Source organism: Anomaloglossus baeobatrachus, unplaced genomic scaffold (genome assembly GCF_048569485.1).
Source record: "Anomaloglossus baeobatrachus isolate aAnoBae1 unplaced genomic scaffold, aAnoBae1.hap1 Scaffold_322, whole genome shotgun sequence".
Classification (NCBI taxonomy): domain Eukaryota; kingdom Metazoa; phylum Chordata; class Amphibia; order Anura; family Aromobatidae; genus Anomaloglossus; species Anomaloglossus baeobatrachus.
Window position 1 is genome coordinate 183,456 of NW_027442614.1, and position 12,642 is coordinate 196,097.

At 46.1% G+C, this 12,642-nt stretch overlaps 7 non-coding genes and 1 pseudogene across 7 annotated transcripts; all 8 read right to left on the reverse strand.

Moving 5' to 3' along the window:
* Positions 1–1,311: 1,311 nt before the first annotated feature.
* Positions 1,312–1,502, reverse strand: LOC142269648 (U2 spliceosomal RNA). Its single transcript, XR_012735079.1, has one exon. It is a non-coding gene; the product is annotated as a U2 spliceosomal RNA (small nuclear RNA).
* A 1,387-nt stretch (positions 1,503–2,889) lies between these two features.
* On the reverse strand, positions 2,890–3,080 carry LOC142269650 (U2 spliceosomal RNA). Its single transcript, XR_012735080.1, has one exon. It is a non-coding gene; the product is annotated as a U2 spliceosomal RNA (small nuclear RNA).
* Positions 3,081–4,467: 1,387 nt separating this feature from the next.
* Positions 4,468–4,658, reverse strand: LOC142269651 (U2 spliceosomal RNA). Its single transcript, XR_012735081.1, has one exon. It is a non-coding gene; the product is annotated as a U2 spliceosomal RNA (small nuclear RNA).
* Positions 4,659–6,045: 1,387 nt separating this feature from the next.
* Positions 6,046–6,236, reverse strand: LOC142269653 (U2 spliceosomal RNA). Its single transcript, XR_012735083.1, has one exon. It is a non-coding gene; the product is annotated as a U2 spliceosomal RNA (small nuclear RNA).
* A 1,387-nt stretch (positions 6,237–7,623) lies between these two features.
* Positions 7,624–7,814, reverse strand: LOC142269654 (U2 spliceosomal RNA). Its single transcript, XR_012735084.1, has one exon. It is a non-coding gene; the product is annotated as a U2 spliceosomal RNA (small nuclear RNA).
* A 1,387-nt stretch (positions 7,815–9,201) lies between these two features.
* On the reverse strand, positions 9,202–9,392 carry LOC142269655 (U2 spliceosomal RNA). Its single transcript, XR_012735085.1, has one exon. It is a non-coding gene; the product is annotated as a U2 spliceosomal RNA (small nuclear RNA).
* Positions 9,393–10,779: 1,387 nt separating this feature from the next.
* LOC142269656 (U2 spliceosomal RNA) lies at positions 10,780–10,970 on the reverse strand. The gene has a single exon (XR_012735086.1). It is a non-coding gene; the product is annotated as a U2 spliceosomal RNA (small nuclear RNA).
* A 1,387-nt stretch (positions 10,971–12,357) lies between these two features.
* Positions 12,358–12,563, reverse strand: LOC142269765 (U2 spliceosomal RNA; annotated as a pseudogene).
* Between the last annotated feature and the right edge of the window lie 79 nt (positions 12,564–12,642).

Genomic DNA, 12,642 nt, shown 5'->3' on the forward strand with positions numbered 1-12,642 from the left:
GACAAACCCACGCCTACACAAGACATTTTGTCACCCAAGCCAACCCTTGAAAAGGCTGCTTTGCAGAGCAAAAACAAGAAGAATGGTGCGTTTTGCAGCCGCCGCCCACTGCAATGAATCTGAATAACTCCTCCTTTAGGGCGCAAGCAACTCCCCTCCCCCTTGCAGTCTTTCCAATTCACGATACAAAAAGACGGACAGGACAGGTTGCCTGACTTTCCGTCACTGCCACCCTTTGCCATCCTTACCCGTAGAAAGCCCTTTCATCATCCCCAAACCCTAATCTTTTCCCTTTCCTTCCCAGCCCCCAAACCCTGCCCTCTGTACCTTTCTCACCACCCGCTTCCCTTCTCCTGTCATCCCCCTACCACCCGGGAAAAAAAGAGATTGCCCCCTCCTTCCACTAGCCCACCCTCCCACCCAAAGAACAACTTCTTCTGCGCAGCTTGTTTTCTAGGCAGCAGCGCTATTGTGATGTCATCGGGGGGCATTGTGACAAGCCGCCAGTGTTCCGTCTCTTCATGTTGTGCACAGTTCAAACGGAAAATACATCAACAGGCAGACTACAGAAAAGCTTACTATCAAAGGTTAGAGGGGGGCTTTCTCAGAGGGCTTTTTACAGTTTTTCTATTCCCAATTAGCCGTTTAAGTGTACTTATTGAAAGTAGTAATTCTTTCATAGGCCGCCCTTTCTTAGTATTTGACGTTCCTTATATTGCGGTATGAGGCTTCGCAGTAGGTTGCAAACATTCATCACCCATGACTGTCCCCAATTGAGCTCAGAAGCTCAATGTCTATCATGACCTCTCTTTTAGAATGTCCAAGAGCAAGCAAACTATTCCTCCAGGAGAGGGCGCCAACAGACTACTAAAGAGATCATCATTACTCAAAGAAAACCCCAAAAACCAATGCATGATAGGAATAAACAGGTAACTTTCTTTGGAGTGGAAGCGGAGAGATCGCACCAGATGCCAATTCTAGATCTTATCACACCTGTGGTCACTGCAGCAGCAGGTGAATCCACTTTGTCCAAAAGGGATCTATTCCATTCAATTGCAAATGATCTAGATAAGACAGAGAACTGCAGCACGGGGACATAGCCGAGTTGGTCAGGTTGAGTGGTGATGAGTTTGCTATTTGGATGAATAAAGAAAGTCAAAAGTGTGAAAGATAAAAAACAAAAGGAGGAAGTGTGAAAAGTGAATGGGCCAAATTGAGGTGCATATGAAGACGTATGCTTTCTTCCAATTCATTAAATCGGGCTAATATGAATCAGGTGAATTGAGTTCTGCTTTTGGAAACTGGGTTAAGAAGGGGTGCACCGTTCCTGGAGGTACTGCAATACCAGGTCAATGCGTGGAGTGGACAGAGCAAGCTCTTTTTCCATCTCCCTGTTCTAAAAATCCATTTAATATATGGTCCCCAGATAGGGGACGTATCAGATATTAAACTGATAAGAACAGATACTACACTTGATCTTAGCCAAAAGGCCGAGAAGCGATAACCAGAATTGGTTTGGGCCTCGAGTGGCACCCTGGCCTATGCCGGACACATCTTAGGGAGAGAGAGCGAGAGGGAGACAAACCCACGCCTACACAAGACATTTTGTCACCCAAGCCAACCCTTGAAAAGGCTGCTTTGCAGAGCAAAAACAAGAAGAATGGTGCGTTTTGCAGCCGCCGCCCACTGCAATGAATCTGAATAACTCCTCCTTTAGGGCGCAAGCAACTCCCCTCCCCCTTGCAGTCTTTCCAATTCACGATACAAAAAGACGGACAGGACAGGTTGCCTGACTTTCCGTCACTGCCACCCTTTGCCATCCTTACCCGTAGAAAGCCCTTTCATCATCCCCAAACCCTAATCTTTTCCCTTTCCTTCCCAGCCCCCAAACCCTGCCCTCTGTACCTTTCTCACCACCCGCTTCCCTTCTCCTGTCATCCCCCTACCACCCGGGAAAAAAAGAGATTGCCCCCTCCTTCCACTAGCCCACCCTCCCACCCAAAGAACAACTTCTTCTGCGCAGCTTGTTTTCTAGGCAGCAGCGCTATTGTGATGTCATCGGGGGGCATTGTGACAAGCCGCCAGTGTTCCGTCTCTTCATGTTGTGCACAGTTCAAACGGAAAATACATCAACAGGCAGACTACAGAAAAGCTTACTATCAAAGGTTAGAGGGGGGCTTTCTCAGAGGGCTTTTTACAGTTTTTCTATTCCCAATTAGCCGTTTAAGTGTACTTATTGAAAGTAGTAATTCTTTCATAGGCCGCCCTTTCTTAGTATTTGACGTTCCTTATATTGCGGTATGAGGCTTCGCAGTAGGTTGCAAACATTCATCACCCATGACTGTCCCCAATTGAGCTCAGAAGCTCAATGTCTATCATGACCTCTCTTTTAGAATGTCCAAGAGCAAGCAAACTATTCCTCCAGGAGAGGGCGCCAACAGACTACTAAAGAGATCATCATTACTCAAAGAAAACCCCAAAAACCAATGCATGATAGGAATAAACAGGTAACTTTCTTTGGAGTGGAAGCGGAGAGATCGCACCAGATGCCAATTCTAGATCTTATCACACCTGTGGTCACTGCAGCAGCAGGTGAATCCACTTTGTCCAAAAGGGATCTATTCCATTCAATTGCAAATGATCTAGATAAGACAGAGAACTGCAGCACGGGGACATAGCCGAGTTGGTCAGGTTGAGTGGTGATGAGTTTGCTATTTGGATGAATAAAGAAAGTCAAAAGTGTGAAAGATAAAAAACAAAAGGAGGAAGTGTGAAAAGTGAATGGGCCAAATTGAGGTGCATATGAAGACGTATGCTTTCTTCCAATTCATTAAATCGGGCTAATATGAATCAGGTGAATTGAGTTCTGCTTTTGGAAACTGGGTTAAGAAGGGGTGCACCGTTCCTGGAGGTACTGCAATACCAGGTCAATGCGTGGAGTGGACAGAGCAAGCTCTTTTTCCATCTCCCTGTTCTAAAAATCCATTTAATATATGGTCCCCAGATAGGGGACGTATCAGATATTAAACTGATAAGAACAGATACTACACTTGATCTTAGCCAAAAGGCCGAGAAGCGATAACCAGAATTGGTTTGGGCCTCGAGTGGCACCCTGGCCTATGCCGGACACATCTTAGGGAGAGAGAGCGAGAGGGAGACAAACCCACGCCTACACAAGACATTTTGTCACCCAAGCCAACCCTTGAAAAGGCTGCTTTGCAGAGCAAAAACAAGAAGAATGGTGCGTTTTGCAGCCGCCGCCCACTGCAATGAATCTGAATAACTCCTCCTTTAGGGCGCAAGCAACTCCCCTCCCCCTTGCAGTCTTTCCAATTCACGATACAAAAAGACGGACAGGACAGGTTGCCTGACTTTCCGTCACTGCCACCCTTTGCCATCCTTACCCGTAGAAAGCCCTTTCATCATCCCCAAACCCTAATCTTTTCCCTTTCCTTCCCAGCCCCCAAACCCTGCCCTCTGTACCTTTCTCACCACCCGCTTCCCTTCTCCTGTCATCCCCCTACCACCCGGGAAAAAAAGAGATTGCCCCCTCCTTCCACTAGCCCACCCTCCCACCCAAAGAACAACTTCTTCTGCGCAGCTTGTTTTCTAGGCAGCAGCGCTATTGTGATGTCATCGGGGGGCATTGTGACAAGCCGCCAGTGTTCCGTCTCTTCATGTTGTGCACAGTTCAAACGGAAAATACATCAACAGGCAGACTACAGAAAAGCTTACTATCAAAGGTTAGAGGGGGGCTTTCTCAGAGGGCTTTTTACAGTTTTTCTATTCCCAATTAGCCGTTTAAGTGTACTTATTGAAAGTAGTAATTCTTTCATAGGCCGCCCTTTCTTAGTATTTGACGTTCCTTATATTGCGGTATGAGGCTTCGCAGTAGGTTGCAAACATTCATCACCCATGACTGTCCCCAATTGAGCTCAGAAGCTCAATGTCTATCATGACCTCTCTTTTAGAATGTCCAAGAGCAAGCAAACTATTCCTCCAGGAGAGGGCGCCAACAGACTACTAAAGAGATCATCATTACTCAAAGAAAACCCCAAAAACCAATGCATGATAGGAATAAACAGGTAACTTTCTTTGGAGTGGAAGCGGAGAGATCGCACCAGATGCCAATTCTAGATCTTATCACACCTGTGGTCACTGCAGCAGCAGGTGAATCCACTTTGTCCAAAAGGGATCTATTCCATTCAATTGCAAATGATCTAGATAAGACAGAGAACTGCAGCACGGGGACATAGCCGAGTTGGTCAGGTTGAGTGGTGATGAGTTTGCTATTTGGATGAATAAAGAAAGTCAAAAGTGTGAAAGATAAAAAACAAAAGGAGGAAGTGTGAAAAGTGAATGGGCCAAATTGAGGTGCATATGAAGACGTATGCTTTCTTCCAATTCATTAAATCGGGCTAATATGAATCAGGTGAATTGAGTTCTGCTTTTGGAAACTGGGTTAAGAAGGGGTGCACCGTTCCTGGAGGTACTGCAATACCAGGTCAATGCGTGGAGTGGACAGAGCAAGCTCTTTTTCCATCTCCCTGTTCTAAAAATCCATTTAATATATGGTCCCCAGATAGGGGACGTATCAGATATTAAACTGATAAGAACAGATACTACACTTGATCTTAGCCAAAAGGCCGAGAAGCGATAACCAGAATTGGTTTGGGCCTCGAGTGGCACCCTGGCCTATGCCGGACACATCTTAGGGAGAGAGAGCGAGAGGGAGACAAACCCACGCCTACACAAGACATTTTGTCACCCAAGCCAACCCTTGAAAAGGCTGCTTTGCAGAGCAAAAACAAGAAGAATGGTGCGTTTTGCAGCCGCCGCCCACTGCAATGAATCTGAATAACTCCTCCTTTAGGGCGCAAGCAACTCCCCTCCCCCTTGCAGTCTTTCCAATTCACGATACAAAAAGACGGACAGGACAGGTTGCCTGACTTTCCGTCACTGCCACCCTTTGCCATCCTTACCCGTAGAAAGCCCTTTCATCATCCCCAAACCCTAATCTTTTCCCTTTCCTTCCCAGCCCCCAAACCCTGCCCTCTGTACCTTTCTCACCACCCGCTTCCCTTCTCCTGTCATCCCCCTACCACCCGGGAAAAAAAGAGATTGCCCCCTCCTTCCACTAGCCCACCCTCCCACCCAAAGAACAACTTCTTCTGCGCAGCTTGTTTTCTAGGCAGCAGCGCTATTGTGATGTCATCGGGGGGCATTGTGACAAGCCGCCAGTGTTCCGTCTCTTCATGTTGTGCACAGTTCAAACGGAAAATACATCAACAGGCAGACTACAGAAAAGCTTACTATCAAAGGTTAGAGGGGGGCTTTCTCAGAGGGCTTTTTACAGTTTTTCTATTCCCAATTAGCCGTTTAAGTGTACTTATTGAAAGTAGTAATTCTTTCATAGGCCGCCCTTTCTTAGTATTTGACGTTCCTTATATTGCGGTATGAGGCTTCGCAGTAGGTTGCAAACATTCATCACCCATGACTGTCCCCAATTGAGCTCAGAAGCTCAATGTCTATCATGACCTCTCTTTTAGAATGTCCAAGAGCAAGCAAACTATTCCTCCAGGAGAGGGCGCCAACAGACTACTAAAGAGATCATCATTACTCAAAGAAAACCCCAAAAACCAATGCATGATAGGAATAAACAGGTAACTTTCTTTGGAGTGGAAGCGGAGAGATCGCACCAGATGCCAATTCTAGATCTTATCACACCTGTGGTCACTGCAGCAGCAGGTGAATCCACTTTGTCCAAAAGGGATCTATTCCATTCAATTGCAAATGATCTAGATAAGACAGAGAACTGCAGCACGGGGACATAGCCGAGTTGGTCAGGTTGAGTGGTGATGAGTTTGCTATTTGGATGAATAAAGAAAGTCAAAAGTGTGAAAGATAAAAAACAAAAGGAGGAAGTGTGAAAAGTGAATGGGCCAAATTGAGGTGCATATGAAGACGTATGCTTTCTTCCAATTCATTAAATCGGGCTAATATGAATCAGGTGAATTGAGTTCTGCTTTTGGAAACTGGGTTAAGAAGGGGTGCACCGTTCCTGGAGGTACTGCAATACCAGGTCAATGCGTGGAGTGGACAGAGCAAGCTCTTTTTCCATCTCCCTGTTCTAAAAATCCATTTAATATATGGTCCCCAGATAGGGGACGTATCAGATATTAAACTGATAAGAACAGATACTACACTTGATCTTAGCCAAAAGGCCGAGAAGCGATAACCAGAATTGGTTTGGGCCTCGAGTGGCACCCTGGCCTATGCCGGACACATCTTAGGGAGAGAGAGCGAGAGGGAGACAAACCCACGCCTACACAAGACATTTTGTCACCCAAGCCAACCCTTGAAAAGGCTGCTTTGCAGAGCAAAAACAAGAAGAATGGTGCGTTTTGCAGCCGCCGCCCACTGCAATGAATCTGAATAACTCCTCCTTTAGGGCGCAAGCAACTCCCCTCCCCCTTGCAGTCTTTCCAATTCACGATACAAAAAGACGGACAGGACAGGTTGCCTGACTTTCCGTCACTGCCACCCTTTGCCATCCTTACCCGTAGAAAGCCCTTTCATCATCCCCAAACCCTAATCTTTTCCCTTTCCTTCCCAGCCCCCAAACCCTGCCCTCTGTACCTTTCTCACCACCCGCTTCCCTTCTCCTGTCATCCCCCTACCACCCGGGAAAAAAAGAGATTGCCCCCTCCTTCCACTAGCCCACCCTCCCACCCAAAGAACAACTTCTTCTGCGCAGCTTGTTTTCTAGGCAGCAGCGCTATTGTGATGTCATCGGGGGGCATTGTGACAAGCCGCCAGTGTTCCGTCTCTTCATGTTGTGCACAGTTCAAACGGAAAATACATCAACAGGCAGACTACAGAAAAGCTTACTATCAAAGGTTAGAGGGGGGCTTTCTCAGAGGGCTTTTTACAGTTTTTCTATTCCCAATTAGCCGTTTAAGTGTACTTATTGAAAGTAGTAATTCTTTCATAGGCCGCCCTTTCTTAGTATTTGACGTTCCTTATATTGCGGTATGAGGCTTCGCAGTAGGTTGCAAACATTCATCACCCATGACTGTCCCCAATTGAGCTCAGAAGCTCAATGTCTATCATGACCTCTCTTTTAGAATGTCCAAGAGCAAGCAAACTATTCCTCCAGGAGAGGGCGCCAACAGACTACTAAAGAGATCATCATTACTCAAAGAAAACCCCAAAAACCAATGCATGATAGGAATAAACAGGTAACTTTCTTTGGAGTGGAAGCGGAGAGATCGCACCAGATGCCAATTCTAGATCTTATCACACCTGTGGTCACTGCAGCAGCAGGTGAATCCACTTTGTCCAAAAGGGATCTATTCCATTCAATTGCAAATGATCTAGATAAGACAGAGAACTGCAGCACGGGGACATAGCCGAGTTGGTCAGGTTGAGTGGTGATGAGTTTGCTATTTGGATGAATAAAGAAAGTCAAAAGTGTGAAAGATAAAAAACAAAAGGAGGAAGTGTGAAAAGTGAATGGGCCAAATTGAGGTGCATATGAAGACGTATGCTTTCTTCCAATTCATTAAATCGGGCTAATATGAATCAGGTGAATTGAGTTCTGCTTTTGGAAACTGGGTTAAGAAGGGGTGCACCGTTCCTGGAGGTACTGCAATACCAGGTCAATGCGTGGAGTGGACAGAGCAAGCTCTTTTTCCATCTCCCTGTTCTAAAAATCCATTTAATATATGGTCCCCAGATAGGGGACGTATCAGATATTAAACTGATAAGAACAGATACTACACTTGATCTTAGCCAAAAGGCCGAGAAGCGATAACCAGAATTGGTTTGGGCCTCGAGTGGCACCCTGGCCTATGCCGGACACATCTTAGGGAGAGAGAGCGAGAGGGAGACAAACCCACGCCTACAGAAGACATTTTGTCACCCAAGCCAACCCTTGAAAAGGCTGCTTTGCAGAGCAAAAACAAGAAGAATGGTGCGTTTTGCAGCCGCCGCCCACTGCAATGAATCTGAATAACTCCTCCTTTAGGGCGCAAGCAACTCCCCTCCCCCTTGCAGTCTTTCCAATTCACGATACAAAAAGACGGACAGGACAGGTTGCCTGACTTTCCGTCACTGCCACCCTTTGCCATCCTTACCCGTAGAAAGCCCTTTCATCATCCCCAAACCCTAATCTTTTCCCTTTCCTTCCCAGCCCCCAAACCCTGCCCTCTGTACCTTTCTCACCACCCGCTTCCCTTCTCCTGTCATCCCCCTACCACCCGGGAAAAAAAGAGATTGCCCCCTCCTTCCACTAGCCCACCCTCCCACCCAAAGAACAACTTCTTCTGCGCAGCTTGTTTTCTAGGCAGCAGCGCTATTGTGATGTCATCGGGGGGCATTGTGACAAGCCGCCAGTGTTCCGTCTCTTCATGTTGTGCACAGTTCAAACGGAAAATACATCAACAGGCAGACTACAGAAAAGCTTACTATCAAAGGTTAGAGGGGGGCTTTCTCAGAGGGCTTTTTACAGTTTTTCTATTCCCAATTAGCCGTTTAAGTGTACTTATTGAAAGTAGTAATTCTTTCATAGGCCGCCCTTTCTTAGTATTTGACGTTCCTTATATTGCGGTATGAGGCTTCGCAGTAGGTTGCAAACATTCATCACCCATGACTGTCCCCAATTGAGCTCAGAAGCTCAATGTCTATCATGACCTCTCTTTTAGAATGTCCAAGAGCAAGCAAACTATTCCTCCAGGAGAGGGCGCCAACAGACTACTAAAGAGATCATCATTACTCAAAGAAAACCCCAAAAACCAATGCATGATAGGAATAAACAGGTAACTTTCTTTGGAGTGGAAGCGGAGAGATCGCACCAGATGCCAATTCTAGATCTTATCACACCTGTGGTCACTGCAGCAGCAGGTGAATCCACTTTGTCCAAAAGGGATCTATTCCATTCAATTGCAAATGATCTAGATAAGACAGAGAACTGCAGCACGGGGACATAGCCGAGTTGGTCAGGTTGAGTGGTGATGAGTTTGCTATTTGGATGAATAAAGAAAGTCAAAAGTGTGAAAGATAAAAAACAAAAGGAGGAAGTGTGAAAAGTGAATGGGCCAAATTGAGGTGCATATGAAGACGTATGCTTTCTTCCAATTCATTAAATCGGGCTAATATGAATCAGGTGAATTGAGTTCTGCTTTTGGAAACTGGGTTAAGAAGGGGTGCACCGTTCCTGGAGGTACTGCAATACCAGGTCAATGCGTGGAGTGGACAGAGCAAGCTCTTTTTCCATCTCCCTGTTCTAAAAATCCATTTAATATATGGTCCCCAGATAGGGGACGTATCAGATATTAAACTGATAAGAACAGATACTACACTTGATCTTAGCCAAAAGGCCGAGAAGCGATAACCAGAATTGGTTTGGGCCTCGAGTGGCACCCTGGCCTATGCCGGACACATCTTAGGGAGAGAGAGCGAGAGGGAGACAAACCCACGCCTACACAAGACATTTTGTCACCCAAGCCAACCCTTGAAAAGGCTGCTTTGCAGAGCAAAAACAAGAAGAATGGTGCGTTTTGCAGCCGCCGCCCACTGCAATGAATCTGAATAACTCCTCCTTTAGGGCGCAAGCAACTCCCCTCCCCCTTGCAGTCTTTCCAATTCACGATACAAAAAGACGGACAGGACAGGTTGCCTGACTTTCCGTCACTGCCACCCTTTGCCATCCTTACCCGTAGAAAGCCCTTTCATCATCCCCAAACCCTAATCTTTTCCCTTTCCTTCCCAGCCCCCAAACCCTGCCCTCTGTACCTTTCTCACCACCCGCTTCCCTTCTCCTGTCATCCCCCTACCACCCGGGAAAAAAAGAGATTGCCCCCTCCTTCCACTAGCCCACCCTCCCACCCAAAGAACAACTTCTTCTGCGCAGCTTGTTTTCTAGGCAGCAGCGCTATTGTGATGTCATCGGGGGGCATTGTGACAAGCCGCCAGTGTTCCGTCTCTTCATGTTGTGCACAGTTCAAACGGAAAATACATCAACAGGCAGACTACAGAAAAGCTTACTATCAAAGGTTAGAGGGGGGCTTTCTCAGAGGGCTTTTTACAGTTTTTCTATTCCCAATTAGCCGTTTAAGTGTACTTATTGAAAGTAGTAATTCTTTCATAGGCCGCCCTTTCTTAGTATTTGACGTTCCTTATATTGCGGTATGAGGCTTCGCAGTAGGTTGCAAACATTCATCACCCATGACTGTCCCCAATTGAGCTCAGAAGCTCAATGTCTATCATGACCTCTCTTTTAGAATGTCCAAGAGCAAGCAAACTATTCCTCCAGGAGAGGGCGCCAACAGACTACTAAAGAGATCATCATTACTCAAAGAAAACCCCAAAAACCAATGCATGATAGGAATAAACAGGTAACTTTCTTTGGAGTGGAAGCGGAGAGATCGCACCAGATGCCAATTCTAGATCTTATCACACCTGTGGTCACTGCAGCAGCAGGTGAATCCACTTTGTCCAAAAGGGATCTATTCCATTCAATTGCAAATGATCTAGATAAGACAGAGAACTGCAGCACGGGGACATAGCCGAGTTGGTCAGGTTGAGTGGTGATGAGTTTGCTATTTGGATGAATAAAGAAAGTCAAAAGTGTGAAAGATAAAAAACAAAAGGAGGAAGTGTGAAAAGTGAATGGGCCAAATTGAGGTGCATATGAAGACGTATGCTTTCTTCCAATTCATTAAATCGGGCTAATATGAATCAGGTGAATTGAGTTCTGCTTTTGGAAACTGGGTTAAGAAGGGGTGCACCGTTCCTGGAGGTACTGCAATACCAGGTCAATGCGTGGAGTGGACAGAGCAAGCTCTTTTTCCATCTCCCTGTTCTAAAAATCCATTTAATATATGGTCCCCAGATAGGGGACGTATCAGATATTAAACTGATAAGAACAGATACTACACTTGATCTTAGCCAAAAGGCCGAGAAGCGATAACCAGAATTGGTTTGGGCCTCGAGTGGCACCCTGGCCTATGCCGGACACATCTTAGGGAGAGAGAGCGAGAGGGAGACAAACCCACGCCTACACAAGACATTTTGTCACCCAAGCCAACCCTTGAAAAGGCTGCTTTGCAGAGCAAAAACAAGAAGAATGGTGCGTTTTGCAGCCGCCGCCCACTGCAATGAATCTGAATAACTCCTCCTTTAGGGCGCAAGCAACTCCCCTCCCCCTTGCAGTCTTTCCAATTCACGATACAAAAAGACGGACAGGACAGGTTGCCTGACTTTCCGTCACTGCCACCCTTTGCCATCCTTACCCGTAGAAAGCCCTTTCATCATCCCCAAACCCTAATCTTTTCCCTTTCCTTCCCAGCCCCCAAACCCTGCCCTCTGTACCTTTCTCACCACCCGCTTCCCTTCTCCTGTCATCCCCCTACCACCCGGGAAAAAAAGAGATTGCCCCCTCCTTCCACTAGCCCACCCTCCCACCCAAAGAACAACTTCTTCTGCGCAGCTTGTTTTCTAGGCAGCAGCGCTATTGTGATGTCATCGGGGGGCATTGTGACAAGCCGCCAGTGTTCCGTCTCTTCATGTTGTGCACAGTTCAAACGGAAAATACATCAACAGGCAGACTACAGAAAAGCTTACTATCAAAGGTTAGAGGGGGGCTTTCTCAGAGGGCTTTTTACAGTTTTTCTATTCCCAATTAGCCGTTTAAGTGTACTTATTGAAAGTAGTAATTCTTTCATAGGCCGCCCTTTCTTAGTATTTGACGTTCCTTATATTGCGGTATGAGGCTTCGCAGTAGGTTGCAAACATTCATCACCCATGACTGTCCCCAATTGAGCTCAGAAGCTCAATGTCTATCATGACCTCTCTTTTAGAATGTCCAAGAGCAAGCAAACTATTCCTCCAGGAGAGGGCGCCAACAGACTACTAAAGAGATCATCATTACTCAAAGAAAACCCCAAAAACCAATGCATGATAGGAATAAACAGGTAACTTTCTTTGGAGTGGAAGCGGAGAGATCGCACCAGATGCCAATTCTAGATCTTATCACACCTGTGGTCACTGCAGCAGCAGGTGAATCCACTTTGTCCAAAAGGGATCTATTCCATTCAATTGCAAATGATCTAGATAAGACAGAGAACTGCAGCACGGGGACATAGCCGAGTTGGTCAGGTTGAGTGGTGATGAGTTTGCTATTTGGATGAATAAAGAAAGTCAAAAGTGTGAAAGATAAAAAACAAAAGGAGGAAGTGTGAAAAGTGAATGGGCCAAATTGAGGTGCATATGAAGACGTATGCTTTCTTCCAATTCATTAAATCGGGCTAATATGAATCAGGTGAATTGAGTTCTGCTTTTGGAAACTGGGTTAAGAAGGGGTGCACCGTTCCTGGAGGTACTGCAATACCAGGTCAATGCGTGGAGTGGACAGAGCAAGCTCTTTTTCCATCTCCCTGTTCTAAAAATCCATTTAATATATGGTCCCCAGATAGGGGACGTATCAGATATTAAACTGATAAGAACAGATTTTTTTTGATTTAACAGCATCTTTATTATCATGCACTCCTCAAAAAAAGTAACAAACCGTGTACAGTGCCGCAGCCCCGTACACTCAGAAATATACAATCATTCTTACATAGCAATAGAGTACGACGCACT